Consider the following 19,905-nt stretch of genomic DNA (forward strand, 5'->3'; position numbering starts at 1 on the left):
TAAAACATTTCATCCCTTCTCTCTTCCCCTTCTAAGCTTTTATTGTCAGATTTTTTTTTCCTCTTCCTTCTTGTGTTGTGAGTTTGTGGTTAAAATGACAAGGTTATATTTTTTCTTTGTGTTTCCCTTCCTTTTATCTTTAATGTTTTATTTAACTTTTGCTAACCTGTTCTGATGGAGAGCTGCTGCTTTCTGTTATTGTCCTTCTACTTATCTCCTTTGTTCTGGATTTTGTAACCCCTTTCCTTTTTTGATTTTTCAGGTATGAGGTTCTTCCTGAGCTTTTCTTGAAGAGGAGGTTTTGTGGCATTGAACTCCCTTAACTTTTGTTTATCTGGGAAAGTTTTTATTTCTCCATTGTATTTGAAGGATATTCTCACTGGGTAGAGTATTCTTGGCTGCAGTTTTTGTCCTTCAGAGTTTGGAATATTTCACTCCATTCTCTTCTAGCCTGTAAGATATCTCCTGAGAAATCTACTGATGGCCTTATGGGTGTTCCTTTCTAGGTGATTTTCTTCTGCCTGGCTGTCCTTAGTATTTTCTCTTTATTGTTTACTTTTGCTAGCTTGACTACTATATGCCTTGAGGTTGGTCTTCTTACATTGATAAATTTTGGAGGTCTATTGGCTTCTGTCACATGAAGTTCCATATCTCTCCCCAAGTTTGGAAAGTTCTCAGCCATTATTCATTTTATCAAGCCTTCTGCCCCCTTCTCATTCTCTTCTCCCTCTGGTAACCTATAATCCTTATGTTGCATCTCCTAATTGAGTCGGATAATTCTCGGAGAGTTTCTTCATTTCTTTTTAGTCTTAGTTCTCTCTCCTCCTTTGAATGCAGTGTTTCTATATTCTTATCCTCCAAATTGCTAATTCTGTCCTATATATTATCGACCCTACTATTCAGAGAGTCCAGATTTTTCTTAATCTCCTCCATTGTGTTCTTCATCTCCAGTATTTCTAATAGCTTCTTCTTTATAGTATCAAGCTCTTTTGTGACACAGCTCCTAAACTCATTGAGTTCTCTATCTGAATTCTCTTTTAACTCACTGAGTTTTTAAATAATGACTGTTTTGAATTCATCATCATTTAGGTTATAGATTTCATTGTCTCTGGGATTGTTTTCTGGGTACTTGTCATTTTCCTTATGTTCAGGAGATTTAATATATTTTTCATACTGCTTGATGTTGTGGATTTGTGCCTCCGCATAGAGATAGAGTTTAGTTACTCTTTCCACCTGTTTCAACTGGTGTGGGTGGGGAGCATCTGTTTAGACTGCACCAACCAGGAACCCTGTCAGCTGTTACTGACTGGACCTGGGCCCCTCCTCGTAGTCACAGTGGTCCTGTGGGGTCCCTCCTCATTTGTGGGGGAAATCACAAGGGGGCCTCATGCTGCTGGTGCATACTGTTGCAGACCACCTAGACAAACTCCCTCCTTTGGGTCTGCAGCAGTGTTAAGGCTTTCCCAGCGTCTGTGAGCAAGGTCACCTATAATTGCAGCTCTGTCACTGTCAGAGCCTACAAGATCTCACCTGTCCACTATATGTCCCAGCAGAGCTATAGGTATCTTCTGCAGTCTGTGGTTAGCTCACCTAGCAGTGCTACTTTTGCCCCAGGGCCTTGCAGCCTTGTGATTGCCAGTCAGGGCCTCTCCACTAGTGCTGTGCAGAGGCTTTTGCTGAGGCTGCTGTGGGAAACTGGACTTCCCCACTGGGCCACTGAGCTGGGCCACTGGAGCTCCACCTAGCACCAGACCACTCCCATGGAATCTCTGGGTGCCCCTTGCCCCATCTGGGACACAGACAGAGTCCATGTGTCCGGTGGTGGCTGGCAGGCTGCTGTCCTGCCCGGGATCCTGCTCTTTGGGAGCCTCCCATGGCTCTGATGATGGATGCTGCCAGTGCAGGACCCTGGATTTTCCCCCTGGAATGTAGAGCTGGGTCGTTGGAGCTCCACCCAGCTGCTGACCATGCCCATGATATCTCTGGGTGCCTCTTGCACCATCTGAGGCACAGCCAGAGTCCTGAGTCTAGTGGCGACTGGTGGGCTGCTGCCTTGCTGTGAATTCTGCTCTTTGTGAGCTTCCTGGCATTCTGAATGCTGGGCGCAGCCTCTCTGCTAATGGCGAGCAGAGGCTTTCCCTGCTGGCAGTGTGGGACCCTGGAGTTTACCCTGGGCCACAGAACCAGGCCCTGGAGCTCCACCCAGACCCCAAGCACAGCCACAGAATCTCTGGATGCCTCTTGCACTGTCTGGGGCACAGCTGGAGTCTGTGGGCCTGGCGGTGGCTGGTGGGCTGCTGCCTTGTCAGGAATTCTGCTCTTTGGGAGCTTCCCAGTGTTCTGAATTCTGGGTGGGGCCTCTCTGCTAATGGCAAGCAAATGCTTTCCCTGTTGGTGGTGCAGGACCCCGGAGTTTCCCCCTTGCCTTAGGTGTAATTGCAGGGGGCTTAGGTACGTCTGTAGTCACTTTTTTCCACCATAGCTCCACTGGTGCATGCATATGCCCACCCTTGGTGTGTGATGATGCTATGGGGGAGTCCACTGGAAGAGAGCCTCTTGCAGGTACTAGGCTATCTGTGGGTTTGTGGGTCAGAGAGTGTTCACCTATCTCCACCTCCTCCCAGGGGGAAGTCTGTCCACTTTCCAATGTATAGCAGCAAGGGTCTCTCAGGCATCTTGAGATGCTATTTGGATATCCTTTGTTAACTGATTAATGTCCAATTAGTTGTAGATTTGAAGGGGGAGAGGCAAATAAGATTACTCACTTTGCCATCTTGGTCCTGCTCTCCATATTTGGTAATTTTTGATTGAATAATAAACATTATGAATTTTACCTTTGTTCCTGGATATTTTGCATTCATATAACTATACTTGAACTTTGTTAAGTGAGACTAGAGCAATATTTAGTTTATGGTAAGTTCATGGTTAACTTTCCTTCACTACTGAGGTAATGCATTTCTGAATAATCTAGTTGGTGTCCTGTGAATTATGAGATTTTTTATTCCAATGATTGAGAGACCCAAACTATTCCAGGTCCTATGTGAGTCCCAGCCTTGCTTCCTCTAATATCACTAATCCTACTTGATATATTAAAGATACTCAACATTTTAAAAATTTCAACTTCTCCACAAGTTGAGTTATACATTAAGGAATTTCCAAGTAAAATTACTAATAATACACTTTTTAATTAGAAAAGTTTGTTCACATTGAAAAATAAATATACAAAACATGGGAAGGAAAATTTTTACCAAAATAAGGGGGAAAAGTGTTCCCAGATATTAAAATATAACACTCAGCTACAATAATTACAAAATTGTGGTATTAGCCATAGAATAGATGTATCAGTGAAACTGAACACAAACCTCGAAGTAGAACATAATGTGTATGACATTTTGGAATAAAGTTAAGGTGGTGTGTCAAGTTACTGGAAAAAATAAATCATTCAAAAACTTGGTGTGGAACTGTACAGCTATCTGGAAAAAATATTCATTATATTATGGTAAATATATATAGACAAAAATTGAAATCGAAAATATCTGTCAATGTAATTCAGGAAGCTATGGAAAAATTGTTTCACAACTTTGTCTTTTCTAATAATGATGTAAGCACAGTTTGAATTGAGAGAGGGTTTTATAACAAAATTCAGCAGATGGAAAAATTAAGGACTGAGGATAAATGAGAGGGAAAAAAGAAAGTAAAAGTGGTGATTTTCTTGAAATTATAGCAAGGAGGAGGACCTGTTCTTTATAATTTGGGATTCTCTTCTGGTCATATGAGTATTCAAGGAAAGACATGAATGATTGAGAAAGTCCAGCATCATGTTCTCAGAAGATATCAGATTCCTGTGATCCAGTATGTTTATGTTTGAAAATTTAACTGTTCACTGATTCCTTTTATGTCCAAGGGTTATCAAAACCCTAGGACATTTGCCCCATCTAGGATGGTGCAGGGTTGTGATTGGGGAAGCAGGCCTGTGTGGCAGCTGCTGCTCTGGGATGGGGCTCCAATAAGTTTATTGGGTTCAGGAGGCAGAGAAAGATTTCAGTTGGGAAGTTCTGAGAATCTGAGCCTCTATGTATGTTTTACATGTTGACATTCTATAATCAAGTAGAGGTATATATATTTATTTTTGCAAGAGTACAATGCTCCAATATTAACAATGGTCATAACAGCTGTAGTATTAAATAACTCAAAGACAATTAAGAGATTTCAAATAATTAAATAGGAAAATAGATTGACAGTTAATGAAATATTAAGAGAATATGTTGGCTACATAAAAGTTTGGGGAAAATGCTATAGCCTGTTCTAGCTAAGAAATATTTCAAAATATTTTTAAAAAGTTAAATCAAGGAGATTAATAATAGAATATGCCAAAATTCTAATCTTCATATAAAAAGGTCGAATTTTAGCATTTATAACACTAGCAAAAATTACTTTTAAGGACTTTATTTTATTCTAAAGTATTTATTTCATTTAGGTCAGGGATCTTTCAAGAAAAAGCACTCTGGAAATTCTTCACACTAGATAATGATAAATTTTAAAAAAAAGAAATAGAGTGTCCACTGTGCCATCTCAAATTGTCAGCAAGAGGAAAATGTACAACAACATATTTACAACAAAAAAAATCAGACATAATAAGTAATACAAAGAGTAAAAATAAAAAGATGTTAGAAAAAATGTTAGCTCAGGTCATTTGCCAAGCTTACACCCAGGCAGCTGGTTCATTTTGACAACTTGGATGGGAGCAGAAATGGCCTTTCGAGGTTTGAATGTAATTTTTTTTTTCCATTCCAAGAACCTATGTGCCCTGAGGTTAGAATTTGTTAACACCAATACCAAAGATGACCAAAAGCAAACAAATGATGAGTATAAATTCCACCAAAGTGCACTCCAATCTGAGAGCACATTTCATTATGGATTCTTAGGACCTAATGTGGGGAGTTGTGATGCCATGTTCTCACCGGCTTAGGTCCCCACACTATGTGCCCCACAGAGATGATACCAGATGTCACCATGATGAGTTAATTTTACTAAAGACCACTGATATCACAGAGACCTCCCTACATACTCAGGTGTGCTAGCATCCTTCTATGATGCCATACAGCAAGGAGAGAAATCTTGGCAATTGATAGTTCTCAGTCTTATTCCAGTAGCTTAGAGCCATAGGTTAGTTTCTGTTGTAGTATACCCTTCTGAGGTGCATACTCAAGAGATCATTTTGGAAATCTTTGTGGGTACCATGAGCGGTACCTACAGCATGCACCATGCCCATGGAGTTTCAAGAAGAGTTTATTTTCCTTCCCTCCAAAGACTGTGCATTTTTAACTTGACTCAGTGTCCTGTTTGTTAACTTTTATTTCTCCTCTTCCTCTTTTTTCTGCCCTATCCTGGAAAATTTCTTCAACATCTCAATGGAGGAATTTCCAAGACCCTTTCCAATAGTCATCATTCTCTACAAATGTCTAAACCAAATAAAAAGTAAAAATATTTTCAAAAGATAAATTTCATATTTTAATCAATTTAAATACTACAGAATTAAATATCACAATTTGAATATTTCAGAACTGTTCGAGCCTTATCAGATAATTTTATTAATTTGAAGCAAGAAGAAAAAAACAGGATTCCATTCTTTATCAGTGAGATGTTAGATTAAGAAAAATGAAGAAAAAATTTGTGCAATTTTATTTTTCTTTGTGATCCTATTTCCTTGTTGCTGAAGTGATTTACTGTTTGTTGCAGTTATGGTTGTCATGTCTGTGTTCACACTTTGGAAAAGTGCATATTATAATTATTAATATTGTAAGAATGTCACTCTGCTTAATGTTTCATATCCAAAAGAAAATCAAATTGAAAAATAAAACAAATAAGGAGATATTGTCTCCAAGCCATATATAGAATGTTCACCAATATTTGAGAGTAAATATTCACATATTGACAATGAATCTGCATATCACGACTAGTTTGTAATAGTACCATCCTGCAGGTTGGACATGGTGGTAACCCATCAGTCGTATCTCTAAAGGGCAGAGATGTCAGCAATGACACTGATGTAGGCAGTTAGCTGTTCAGTGTTTCAAATTCTGAAGTCTAAGCTGATGAATGATTTGGGCTGAATACCAAGGCTGAAGCTGAACTTCAGAGCATCCTTATTTACAAGTATTCTGCAAGATACGCAAATTTGAGAAACGATCTACACAGTAAAAAAGGTACACAGGTACCACGTATGTAAACAATGGAAATTTAGTTCTAAGAGACACACAAGTCTTGAATGTGAAAGTGCTGCTGTGCCCATGTTCTGAATGATGAGAAGACGGAGAAGAATGATCTCAGGAAGAGATTCTGCGTAAAGACAGAGAGTTGTCATGAACTTGTGGATTGGAGATAAAGGAAAGAGGCCTGTCACAATTCTTGACTGTGCAGGGCACTGGAGACAGAGACACCTTTCAAGGTGGCTGTTGTAATATCTCCAGAGGATCTTTTATTATGTTGTGGACATTGGGACCTGCTAGTAAGAGCCATTTTCAGTAGCTCAGTAGTAGGATTCAGCTCTGAAGCCTCTTGAGAAGAAACTGTTGCTAAAAGAAGTTATCACTGGGGAGTTGATAAATGACAGTGCCTATTAGTGTGGAAGTGATTTTGGCACCAAGCACTCTGAGTAATTAAAGCATTGCATCAGCCTTGGAGACCAAGAGTCCACAGCGGCAGGAGATATTGACCACAATTGGCATGTACCTCAAGGAATGCACGTTGTCCTTCCCTCCTTCATGAGAGAAAGGCAAGTACTGTGATTCCAAGGAATCTCCATAAATAAGGATAATCTGAAGACTGCTTCCTTGTCATTGCCTCAATATAGCTTATGACCTCCAAAAATTACACTTTGGAGAAAACTTGGCCTATGTCTATAAAAGTCTATACGCTAGCTAATAAATCATATTGGATTTTTTTATTAATCACTTTTTATTTTTCGGAGCAGTTTTCAGTTCGCAGCAAAATTGAGAGGAAGACACAGAGATTTCCCATATACCCCCTGCCCTAACACTTGCATAACCTCCCCTATTATCAACATCCCTGACCAGTGTGATACATTTGTTACAACTGATGAACTTACATTGACACACCATAAGCACCCAAACTCCCTAGTTTATTTTAGGGTTCTCTCTTGGAGTATGTTCTATGTGTTTGGACAAATGTATAATGCCAGGTATCCATCCTTATAGCATCATGCAGAGTTTCACTGCCCTAAAAATCTTCTGTGCTTCATGCATTCATCTTCCCCCCACCTCTTCATGTTGGGCTTTTAAATTATGAAATAAGATGAAGATAAATCTATCTTTAATTAGGCCGTCTTCTTACATTCTTTGCTTTTAAGAGATTTCTTATGGGCTAAATTATCTGCAGACAGAGTCTGCCATTAGAAGGAACTGGGTCCACTTGGGACACAAGGTTCTGAAAGTTCATCTATTTTTGGAGCTCCTTAACAAATCAATAAGAGAACAAACATGACACATGTCATTATCATTTTTCAAACAGAAGATCTTATTCTACTTGGCTAGATTTTTGAGCCCAGGCTATATTCTAGGGAACAAAGAATTTTATAATGTCACGCAATACTCTTAACTCCTTCAGTGCCATGCCACTCTTGACCTCTGCAAGTTATCTTCAATTAATGTAGGTATGTAGGAGTAGATGGAAATCTTTTTATAAATATGTGTCTCATTAATATAAGCATAGTCATAAACATCATGTCTAACTTTCTAGATCACACATGTCAATGATAATTGATAAATAAAGGGACATCTTCCTGCCTCAAAGAAACTCTCTTCCTTTCACAGGACGTGAGTCTATTTTAGTGTACAAAATTTTTATTCCTAGTGTGACACAGGTAAAGTGGCTGAGAATTGACATCTTTAATTTTTGTTAAAAAAATATAAACCCAGGTTGTTTTGTGTATTATGAATTTATTCATGTTCTTAATTAAAACAGTAACAACAGTACAGAACATTCATCTACTTAATCCTTCACTCATCATGTATAGTTTTTTGATCTGTTTGTAAATATTCCAGTCCTCTCCTTTTTTGGTTTAGACTGCAATTCCTGGACTCCTTGTGGAAATATATTACATTATCTTGTAAAGTTGAATATTGCCACATCCTGCAACATATTAATTACATTTCTAGAGGACATGTTTAAAAATGTTCGTAATTACTATTCATAGTAATGAAATACTAATTGAGAGGATAATGGATGAAAAAATTTTGAAATTATCACTCAATAGAGTATGTATAGAAGTGAAAATGAATCTACAACTATATTCAACAACTGATATAAAAGTTAGTAGCCTTAATGTGGATGAAAAAGTAAAACAACTCTTAGAAGTCTGCAGATAGTATGCTAAGTTCAGAACCAGGAAAAAACTAAAAAACTACGTACGTGATAAAGATATTCTGCTTTTAGGAAGCAAGATAATTGTACAATTAAAAAATCAGGATATTGGCTATCTTTAGGGTGGGGCATGGGGCAGGATATGGAAAAGGTTAAAAATTGATTTAATTATTGGTAATGGTAGGTAGATACCGTCTTGAGATAGTAGTAAGCTTACAGATATTCATTATATTATTTAAATAAATGTAAAATGCAGTAATATAAAATGAATCAAATAAAAGACAGTAAAAAAGTTTGGAAATGGGTGAATTCTACAGCTGGAATTCTATTATAAGAATCGATTTCTTCTGCTTGTATGTTGCCTCTGTTTCATTATGTGTTGGTTCCATTTTCAATCAGGCTTTCTCCACTCATGGTAAGATTATGAGGAGTTCAACATCTGTACTCTCAGAAACTCTATTAGGGAAAAAAAAGACTTTTCTCAATAGTTCAAGAAAAGTACTGAGATTGCATCTTATTTGCTAATAGATGCATGACCCAATCATTACAACCTGGGGAAATGCTTTCTGATTGACCACACAGGAATGATACCCATCTTTGGGAGATAGCACTGCTCATACCTTATGTAATGAAAAGGCAGAAATTGTGGTTTCTCAGAAGAAAATCAAGTTTCAATTACTCCAAGAAGGAAAATGGACTTGTGTCCAGCAAAAACAATCAATTCAGGGCCTATAAGATAGTTTTTTATAACTCATCCTTAGCATCCTTATGATGAAGGCAGGATAAATCTACAGAAGTATTCAGACAATTTTATAGCAAAACAAATATACACCAAAGGTTGAATACATCATTCTTTGGGGGCTATATTCCACACAACAGCATGAGAAATATCATACTCTATTATAAGAACAACCTGACATTTTCAGTGTCCCAGCTGATGTCTCCCAGGGCTGTTGATTCTAAATGCTGTTGAGGCACATAAATGAAAGCTATTCCTAAAGGAGTATTTGTTGTATCCCAAGACCTGACCTCACATCTAACTCTGCCCTAAATTAATGGTTTTAGTGTAGTTCAGAGAGAATCTTAACCTATTTTTTTAACCATTACACAGGTAATTTTTCAGAAAAGGTAATTAAAAAATGTTACTCAAAGTATTTTCAATTAGGCTTGAATTGTTTTAATCATTCATTCACCTAGTAAACAATTGATAATTTGAAGCACAATGTGAACTGTTGTTTATAAGTATTTACTATTGTAGATATGCTGTAGAACAAGATAGTCATGAACCCTACCCTTGATGACTATCTACAATTTCCAGAACTCAATAAGAGTTTGAAGAATAAAATAGGATTTTTTCCTGGTTTCTGGTCTTTATGCAACATTTTCCTATTTTTAATTTCTCAATGATTGATCATTTCAATCAGGACGTTCACGTATCTGAGTTTTACACACTAGTACTCATGTGGCCTTCTTATGCAGAAGATTCGCTCACTTCTTCCTGAGAGACTAATCCTTTGGATTTCAAATCACTGTGCTTTCATCATTTTACTCATGATCCTTTAAGCATGCTTCTTAAGAGTCTTCAAAAATTCTTTTAAATGTTCGTGAAACTCTACATTTTGTCGTTTGCTCATTTCTCCAAACTACCCGTTTACTTTGGGTGACCTCACCCAATCTCATGATTTAAACTATCATTTACCAGTAAAGATTTCCCAATCTAGTTCTACAGCCCTAACTTGAGATTCACAATTTAAAAAAAAGCCAACTGTCTACCGAACATGTTCCCGTGTATATCCTATTTCGACCTGACCCTGTCATCATTGCCCTATTATTCTAAACTCCCTAACCTGAGATACCACTGCTAGCCATTAGAAATTTTTTTCATCATCATCACTGTCTAGTACTACTGGTTTTCAATTTGGGCTAGTGTCACGAAAATGTGTGGAAAGAAGACAAACCATGGAAAAAGAGAGTGATTAGATCTCCCCATTGAACTTATTAAATATGCAATTGGGCAAGCTGCTTAATTTCTGTGTTTTATTTTTTTATATGAAATGTCATTGTTAACACCTACCTCATTGAATAGTTATGTAAATGAAATGATATAACTTATGTAGGGTGATAAATAGAGTCTAATATACAAAATGTATTCAATAAATATTTGGTGAAGTAACATTGTTTCAATAAAATGTATTCAAAAATAAGTGTCTGTTTACTAACATTAATTAGCAAAATAAATAGAAATGAATTCAAAAAAATATGAGATATCTATTCAATGCTCAGTATGCATGTTAATTCTCAGTATAAATTTGTGGTTCCTTCATGAAGAATGGCTATAGCACACAGAATAGAACTTCTCATTGTGGGACACCATACTGCCTTCCCTGGATTGTACTTGCAAATAAATTACGAGAGCTAGGAAAGTGTCTCTCCTAATGCACAGAGGGGTAATTTAGGGAACTAGGTGGGAGCAGAGTAGTTTCTTCCTGATCTACTTCCTCTTCCACCACAGACTCTGTTTTTCCTTCTTCCTCTTCTCTATCACCCTCTCTGCCATCCATTTATGTTTTGCTCTTCTTCCCCTATCTTTGGTCAGCCTAACACACATAATACCTCTAAACCCTTGTTTGTGTTTGGATACCGAGTGTGAGGAGGGTTCACTTTCTCTTTTGTGGGCTACATAGACAAATTAAAAGTTAAATTTATTACAGCATGTGGGATGCTTCTGATTAGCAAAGAAAAGGAAACTTTAGCACATACTACTCTCTAGGATGCTTATATTTTACATCATTATGTCAAAATATTCCCTCAGGAATTAAGACGGGGAATTTTTCTCCCAGTATTCCGTGGGATGGCTGCCTTCAAAAAGGGATGGAAAGACTTGACACTACTATATAGTGTTCTAACAGGTAAGTGACAGGTTATTTACATCTTTGTACCCAGAAAGGCATCATTACAGAATAATGCAAATTAGTTTTTAAATATATTTTATGTGTGTCTATATTGCTCCTACTTCCTCTGATAAAGGAACAGATAAAAGAATAAAGGAACAGATAAAAGAATAATGTTTTTAAAAAGTTTACTCTTAATATAGTAAATAAATAGAATCAACTATAAGCTTTAGAATAAAAAGGTCTTTTGAACTCAACAAATATGTTATGAGCACAAAGTATGTGAAAAGCCACCATTGTGTGTGGATACAAGGAGGAATTCCATGCCCTAAGGTTTACTACAGATTCTTGAGATGGCAGGGTAAAAAAGTTCACAAATGCTTTTCATGTAAGGTAGCTGAGCAAGATAAGTCCTCACTATGGGCATTAAAAGTTAGAAAAGATTATGCCTGATTAGAGCTTAGAGAAAAGGTTAATAGAGGTAGTGACCTTCACATAGCTTCTGCAGAATGTCATCTCCAAGTGACAGCTTTAAATATAATGTTGTTTGTTACAGTATAGAATTACTAATCTCTGCATGTTTCTAAAATGATATCATAAGAATAGAATTTGCAGTTTACATGCATCTCAGATTTAGTTTGAAAAACTGAATAACCACTACTCATGGAAAATTCAGAAATGACAATGTGCAGGCTAAAAACTATGTAAAGAAGAAGAAAGGTAATGTCCCATATGTGGGGGAGGGGAGCTTCTTCTCATTCTTTAATTTGGGCTTTTGAGGGATAAAGAATCTTGGGTCAACCTGTTAACCTTCCCACAGAAAATGGTAAATTTTGTGTATACATAAAATGAGATTCTCCCAAAGATAGAATTCTAGTGTAGCCAAATCAGGGAGGGGTGAGTAGTTTAAGAGACAGTTGTTAAGGAGATTAAAGATTCTTACTGTGGCCTCTGCAATAAAACAGATAGGATAGGTTAGAAAGATCCACCTAACACTCTATTCCACTCTCATCTATTTTCCACCTTTATCTCTCTGCTTTTCTTTCAGCTCTTTTCTGTTACCTCCCCATCCAACACATTGTTTGTTTATTATTGTTTTGACAAATTTAGCCATGCTAAGTTTGGCTAAACTTGTTTCAGGTAAGTACATTAGTTATTAAGTTGTGCTATTTTATTAGTGTTGTCTTCAGATCATTGTTACCCATTTTTTGTGTCAGATTCCTTTGAGAACCTGATGAAAGGTGTTAACACACCTCTGGAAAAAAATCTACATATGATCATCCACAAAGACATGAACAAAAACATAACCAATATCAGGAGGATATGAAAAATGTCAAGGCTATCATATTCTTTAAGGGCCAAGGATTCATGATAAAAAATGGTTAAATGCTAAGATGATCATTTTTATGGGTGTCAGGGTCTCAAATCTTGCATGGCCATGTGGTGCTGTTCAGACTACACCATCTTATACTCCAGATTGTGGAGATGATTTACTAAGTTATTTAAAATTCATCTCAGTATTTTTTTCTGAATTTATAAATTGGGAGTATGTTTGTCTGCCTACCATGCATAATAGAAGGCCACAGAAGATTAATGATGTGAATGCATTTTGTAATCAGAATAGCACTAAACCAATCAGATAAATATATTAAGAAGTAATTGAGAAGGTTCAATTTAAAAACATTTACTCAGCACCTACATTGTACAAGACATTGAGTTTTGAACTGTGGAGAATAAAATCTGAGAATACATAATTTTCAAAGATTTTTATTCCAAAAAGGAAGCTAAAGAGAGAGCACATACAAGTGAATTTAACTAATATTATGTAATATTATAAGAAAAGCTATCAGAGAAGCCCTTAGGGAACAGGAGAGAGAATTTCTTTTATCATAAAACAGTCACTGAAGGCCACCAGATGTTTCTTAGCAGTTGGGTCCTGGAGTTTTGGGACAGTTGAAGTAGTTAGAAATGAAGTGACATTCTAAGAAGGAAGGAGACTATTGATTGAACTGCTGACTAAATATTTGAGAACTCATAATTATTAATAAGTTAATGAAAATATATGTATTTATAATTCTTAAGTTATCTTAAACAATATATGTCCAGATGTATAAATAAACTTGTTCCTACGGCCAGCCCCATGACCAAGTGGTTAAAGTTCCACATACTCCACTTCAGTGGCCCAGGTTTGTGGGTTTGGATCCTGGATGTGGACCTATTCTACTCATAAGCCATGCTGTGGAAGCATTGCATATACAAAAATAGAGGAACACTGGCACACATGTTAGCTCAATGTCAATTTTCCTCAAACAAAAAAAAGATACCTGTAACATTGGCAACAGATGTTAGCTCAGTGCAAATATTACTTAGCAAAACAATAAAATAAACTTGTTCTAGAAATGAACATTCTAATTGGGTTGATAGCACAAATCAAAAGTCATACACTCAAAGGAGTGGCCACAATTATGGGACTTAATTCCAAGTACAAATATTTCATGATGGATCACTCTTTCAAATTAAGAAGGAAAGAATGAGCTTATGGTTTTGATTAAGGTACTAAGGATCAGTTTCCTCATAGTTGAAGATCTTTGTCAAAAGTTTTATTGTGCAAAGAGAGTTTTTTTAAAAATCTTTGTATCCTAATATAAATTACTTCATCAGACACTTTCCTGAGAGTAGTTTTTGATTTGGAGGAACATAAGGTATATTTTAAGTGGGCTCAGGAGAAGAAAGCTTACCAAGCGAGAGGAAAAGATGTATAAGGGAAATTTGCATCTGTTTACTCTATCATAGTCTGTGCTTTGGCCACTTACAACTTTCAAGACAGTGTATTGAAGGATTGAAGAGGAACACAATGAGATACATAGACCTTCCAAACTTTTTACTTGCATATAGTCCCTTTCAAAATTATCTTGAAAAGAATGATGTAGATAAAAAGTTTTCTTCTTAGAAGTGAAGGCAGTGATAGTATTCCTTTCTAAGTTTGAAAAAAGAGAAATATTCATTGAAATAAATTAAATTTCAAAGTTAAATCATCAGTGACTTAGCCAGGACAGAAATAAATTGAATGAAGTGTTACTGACTGTCCACTACTCTTGTTGTCTAAAATTATATCTCCTTCCCTCCTCTGAATCTCTAGTTTGTTACAAGAACAAAGGAGTTTTCAGGTGCTTGGATAATACAAACTCTACTGGAGATTACAACCACCATCTGATCCTACGTGAACTGCTTGGTGTCCTCCAAAAATCACTTCAGATGTAAAATGTTTAAGTTAAACACCTGAATTATGAAAACAAGAACTGTTGAGTTATAACACCCCTCTTTCATTTTTATGCAACCTTAGGGACTTTGGGTCCTCTAAGGGATGTCTTTCAGAAATGGGAAAAAGAAAAAAATAGAAATAAGGATATTTGAGATATTGCCAACTATTAAAGAATATTCACTTCTCTACATTAGTATATATCAAATACTAAATATCATAAGAGCACAAGGTAACATCATATTATTTAGAGGATATAAGTACTTCCTGTTTCTCTTTTCAAGCTCTAATATCTGGAAATTAGCATCCAGTGAAGGGATGCATAATATATATTAAAAAATAGACATTTCTAGAATTATGTGTAACAAATATGCAATGATAAATATATGCGTAAAGAAGATATTCTTCATGGGTTGGGGCTGGGGTATAATTTTCCATTTGTATTATGAGCTTCCAAAAGTAATCAGATATATCCAAAACCCCAAGAGATACACCATACAAACATGGATGTCAATTTATTAAATATGGAAAAATAATTAATTTAATAATAAAATGGAGCCACATTACAAACTGTGGAACAAAGTGTTGAGGTGAGTTACTAAGAAGCAACAGCTAAAATGCCCATGATAAGGAACATTTATTTTTCTTCAAATATTCCATAACATCATACATCACACTGTATGTTACACATACAACCCTGAATTAATTCCCTTATATTTTGCAGATGAACCGTTTCACACTCCTTCTGCTCATTCAAGAAATCATGCAGCTGAATAATAATGTGACTGAGTTCATTCTGCTTGGGTTAACCCAGGAAACTGTTAGGAAGAAAATAGTGTTTGTCACTTTCTTACTTATCTATTTGGGGACTTCGCTGGGTAACTTTCTGATTATTGCTACCATCAAGACCAGCCGGGTACTTGGAAGTCCAATGTACTTCTTCCTTTTCCACTTATCTTTATCTGATACCTTCCTCTCTACATCCATAGGACCTAGAATGGTTGTGGATGCCCTTTTGAAGAAGACCACTATCTCTTTCAATGAGTGCATGATCCAAGTCTTTTCATCACATTTCTTTGGCTGCCGGGAGATCTTCATCCTAATTATCATGGCTGTTGACTGCTTTGTGGCCATCTGTAAGCCCCTACATCACATGATCATCATGAGCCATCAAGTCTGTGGTGCATTGGTGACTGTAGCCTGGGTGGGGTCCTGTGTACATTCTTCAGCTCATATTTTCTGGCCTTGAGTTTACCCTTCTGTGGTCCCAATGTGATGGATCACTATTTCTGTGACTTGCAGCTTTTGTTGAAACTTGCCTGTACAGACACCTACGTGGTCAATCGACTCTTGGTGTCCAACAGTGGGGCCATTTGTACAGTGAGTTTTGTCATGGTGATGTTCTCCTGTGTTATCATCTTGCATTCTCTGAGAAATCACAGTGCTGAAGGGAGGAAAAAAGCCCTCTCAACCTGCATTTCTCACATTATCATGGTCATCTTGTTCTTCGGTCCTTGCATATTTATATACACACAGCCTGCAACCACCTTCTCCATGGACAAGATGATAGCTGTGTTTTATACAATTGGAACACCTTTGTTCAATCCTCTGATTTATACACTGAGAAATGTAGAAGTGAAAAATGCCTTGAGGAAAATATGGAACACGAAGTTGATCTCAGGTAACAAATGATGAATAGAAGTTTCAAATTTTCTTTATCATTAGGATTGATCAAAAAAGTCCATAGAGAATATTGTCCTCTTACTGCAGAGTTAACATTATCCTAACGTGGGGCATAAGAATTCGTTTCTTCAAGAAGATAGGCGATATGAACACATATACTGATTAGCATTGAGTCAATTTTATATAGAAATAGAGACAGCCCCAGCTAGAAACAGTCATGTAAGACATATGCTTTACTCTGCCTCTCTTGCCTGCCTAATAGCACTGTGTTGTGGTCTAGTATTATCTCTGCCTTTCCTCATATTGATTCTTTGTGTTCTCTATTTATTCTTACACTTCTATATGCTTATATCCACAGCCTGGCAAGGTTTCCTCCAAACTGTTCATTTATTAAATACTGTGGGATCATAATGTCTATCATGAACCTTCAACTTGGTTGTTCTTCCTGACTCAAAGAAAGCACCAGATTCAAATAATTATAGAAACTTCATGTTGTAAAGGACAAGACACGTAATGTAGATAATCTCTCTTCTATGTCCTGTGGTTATACTTTGAATTGTTACCATATGTTTACTAAGATCCTTCTAGAAGAGTGACAGAACACTGTGAGAACAGTCACCCTTCTGAAGGAGTCTTTTTTATCTTAGGAAGGTTCTGATTATTTAGGTTATAGTCAATATTATTCTGTTTGCAAAAATTACTTTTTGCTTCTAAAATGATCCATTCTAATTTAAGTTTTAAGTTTTCTCTTGAGTCATCCCAATTATAATAATTTGTTCATAAGATCAGGTTCTTATGATTATGGCATAGATGGCCCAAATTAATATGGATATATTTATATGGCCTAGAAGAGTATATGCAGTTGATAGTAGGGAACTTGAAAATAAGAATTGATTAAAGAAATAATATTGTAACCAGAGGAGGATTTTTAGGCTTTGGAGCAGAAGAGTTACATCACTGATATGAATTATTTTAGTTAGATTTAATATAATCCAGAAAAGAGAGTAATTTGAATGAGACTGAGATATTTGAATGAAAACTATGTTTATGCAATGGAGATGGATATCACCATTTGTCACCATCCATCAGCACCACAGACTAATTGTATGAACAGTAAGAATCTTCTGATTTCAATTTCTATTCTTGTTTTCATTTTTATCCATAGAGAAAATTCAAGAAGTATTTTTGTTTATTTGGAACTTCTATCTCTATTTATAAATTACTTAATTATATTAAGATTACTAGTTTTATATTAATTTTATTGTACCAGGAACTTTAGAATTTCTTTAGCTTGAGAAAATGAGCATCTATTTCTCCATGTGGGAATGTAAAACTCTGAATTCCACAATAAACTCTAGTGACATATATACATCACTTTTTTCAGATTCTATGAATTTCAAGGCTACTTCATCTCAAGCATTTATTATTGGTCACAGCTGCTGGAGTTTGATTCTGCTCTTGTAAGCTTTGCAAAATAGTCATTTCCAGTTGGCATAGTTTTAGTTGATGTCTTCTATTTCAAGACAAAGTAATTATGAAAAGGGGTGTATATTGGACCCAATTTAGGTGCCTCCCGAGATACACTCTATCTAATATGTCTTGTGGACATACTTTTAACACAGAGCTTCCATGCCCACTGTCGCCACGTCTCCTGCCCACAGAAATTCTGGTCTAATTTTTGTCCAGGATTTTATAATAAAGATGACAGAACTGTAAAGATGACTGAATATGCAACCTAACTAGGAATTTTTTGTTGAAGTCAGTATTCTGATAAGAAAAGAGTGGGGCTCTGAGATCTAGACAGACATAATTGTGCAGGGCAGGGTGAAAACCATGAAATCACAAATTATCTTGCTTCCTCTTTATTATCGTAAGTAGCTTCCTCTCCCTTGAAAGAGAGGAAAGAACAGTCTTCCTTAGCCTAGACACCACCCCATTACCTTATTTGAAGAAATTGTCATGCAATGGTATTTGCTTTCCTCGTGGGCTTCCTCCTACACCCCTTATTGCTTCCAACCAGCTAACCAGGGGAAAGCTGCAAGAAAGTCTAAGCCAGAATGTACATTCTTGCTCTAGGATAAAATGAAATGCATGAGAAATTGCAGGACTTTGGGGCTAAGTACAAGTGTGAACCATGGGAGCACTTCATTATGGGAGACGTTAAGACAGAATGGCAAAATATAAATCTTGAATTGAGGTCTATCCAATGGGGCTTTTTCTGTAGACTCACATTATTGGAAATGGCTTGTCAAGTAACTACGTGGTTTGCTTTACTCACAGAACTATTTGTTAGATCTGTGGGAAAGAACTACAATACAGAGTTCCTAAAAGTATAAAAGACCCAATAGTTGACTTTTTTTAATCTTAGGTATTGACAGTATCGTAAATATCTGTACTGTTTTTTGGTGTGGAAGCTTAGGAGTGAATATGATTTGAACTTAATTCACATTTAGAAGACCCTAAAGTAAATTTCTTGAAGAAATTAATTCCCAAAGTTTCTAGGTGGGACATTTTTGAAGTGTGTCATCAGTATATCCATATTCAAGTGGAGATAAAATAAACTCAACTAAAAAATTGTGGGCTGACTAACAAGACAACTGTGGATTAAACATGGGTTATACTTATTTGTTTATTTATTTTTATCTTTTTATGATTCTTAGAAATGTTTATTACAAGTATTCTTAAAGAGTTCTCTACATTCATTACAGAATGGTAAAACTTACATTCACTGATATAACAGTGTTCTCACTGCATTTTTTAAATTCTTCCTTTTCTAAGGGAATGATATTATAATATGCACCAACTTAACATATGCACCTTAAATTTACACAACGGTATATATCAGATATACTTCATCTATTAAAAAAAAGCATAGGGTCTTTGTAAAAGGGCTGTTGCGTAGATGAATCTTGACTCAAATTTTGGTGGAACTAAAGTAAGCTTGCTGGGCAGTGGAAGGAATTATATGTAAAATTCCCTACATAAAAATTTATTGACTTTAATCAGCCATAAGAAATGATGAAATTCGGCCAATTGTGACAACGTGGATGGACCTTGAAGGTATTATGCTGAGTGAAATATGTCAGAGGGAGAAAGTCAAATTCCACATGATCCTTTCCAACTGGGCTGTGAGGTCCAGTACATCAAACACCCTGTCAGTCTTGCTCCTCAAGTGTCCAGACCACTGAACACGCGCCGACCAGAGGAAAGGAAGGACTTGTCCCAAAGTCAACTCTCCGGACTTTCTGTGGAAGGAGGGAACGAACGGAGCACCCTCGAGCCTCACGCTTTCTTTGCCATACTTTCAAGTGTGGGGCACATACCTGTGCTCACAACGCTCCCCGGACAGCCCCCACTGCACCCCTAACAGGTAGACTTCCACACAGTCAAGGGCTTTGGAAAGCACTGGGTCTGCACACAAATATTATGTGGCCCTCGACAGGCCACTTCCCCTGAACCGGCCTGAGCTTCAGCTGCACCACAGGCTTCATGAAAACCCCAACGGAACGTAGCCTCGAAAAGAGGGAGACCTGCACTCCTCAGAACGCCTCGAGACCAGTGTCCTTATCGACTTCGCGTCTGTCCTGCCAAGAAGCCAAGACCACGGGTGGCGCTTCAGCGCCCGACTCCCGGGCACCGCATGCCCAGGCTGGCCCCGTGCCCGGCACACACCTCCCGTTCCATGAACGC

General features: G+C 36.9%; 1 non-coding gene and 1 pseudogene across 1 annotated transcript; both read left to right on the forward strand.

The window, feature by feature from the left end:
- Nucleotides 1-15,295: 15,295 nt before the first annotated feature.
- Nucleotides 15,296-16,224, forward strand: LOC124233972 (olfactory receptor 4C16-like; annotated as a pseudogene).
- Nucleotides 16,225-18,406: 2,182 nt separating this feature from the next.
- LOC124233973 (small nucleolar RNA SNORA18) lies at nt 18,407-18,536 on the forward strand. Its single transcript, XR_006887196.1, has one exon. It is a non-coding gene; the product is annotated as a small nucleolar RNA SNORA18 (small nucleolar RNA).
- Nucleotides 18,537-19,905: the final 1,369 nt, after the last annotated feature.

This window comes from Equus quagga, unplaced genomic scaffold (assembly GCF_021613505.1).
Source record: "Equus quagga isolate Etosha38 unplaced genomic scaffold, UCLA_HA_Equagga_1.0 575_RagTag, whole genome shotgun sequence".
NCBI classification, from domain to species: Eukaryota; Metazoa; Chordata; class Mammalia; order Perissodactyla; family Equidae; genus Equus; species Equus quagga.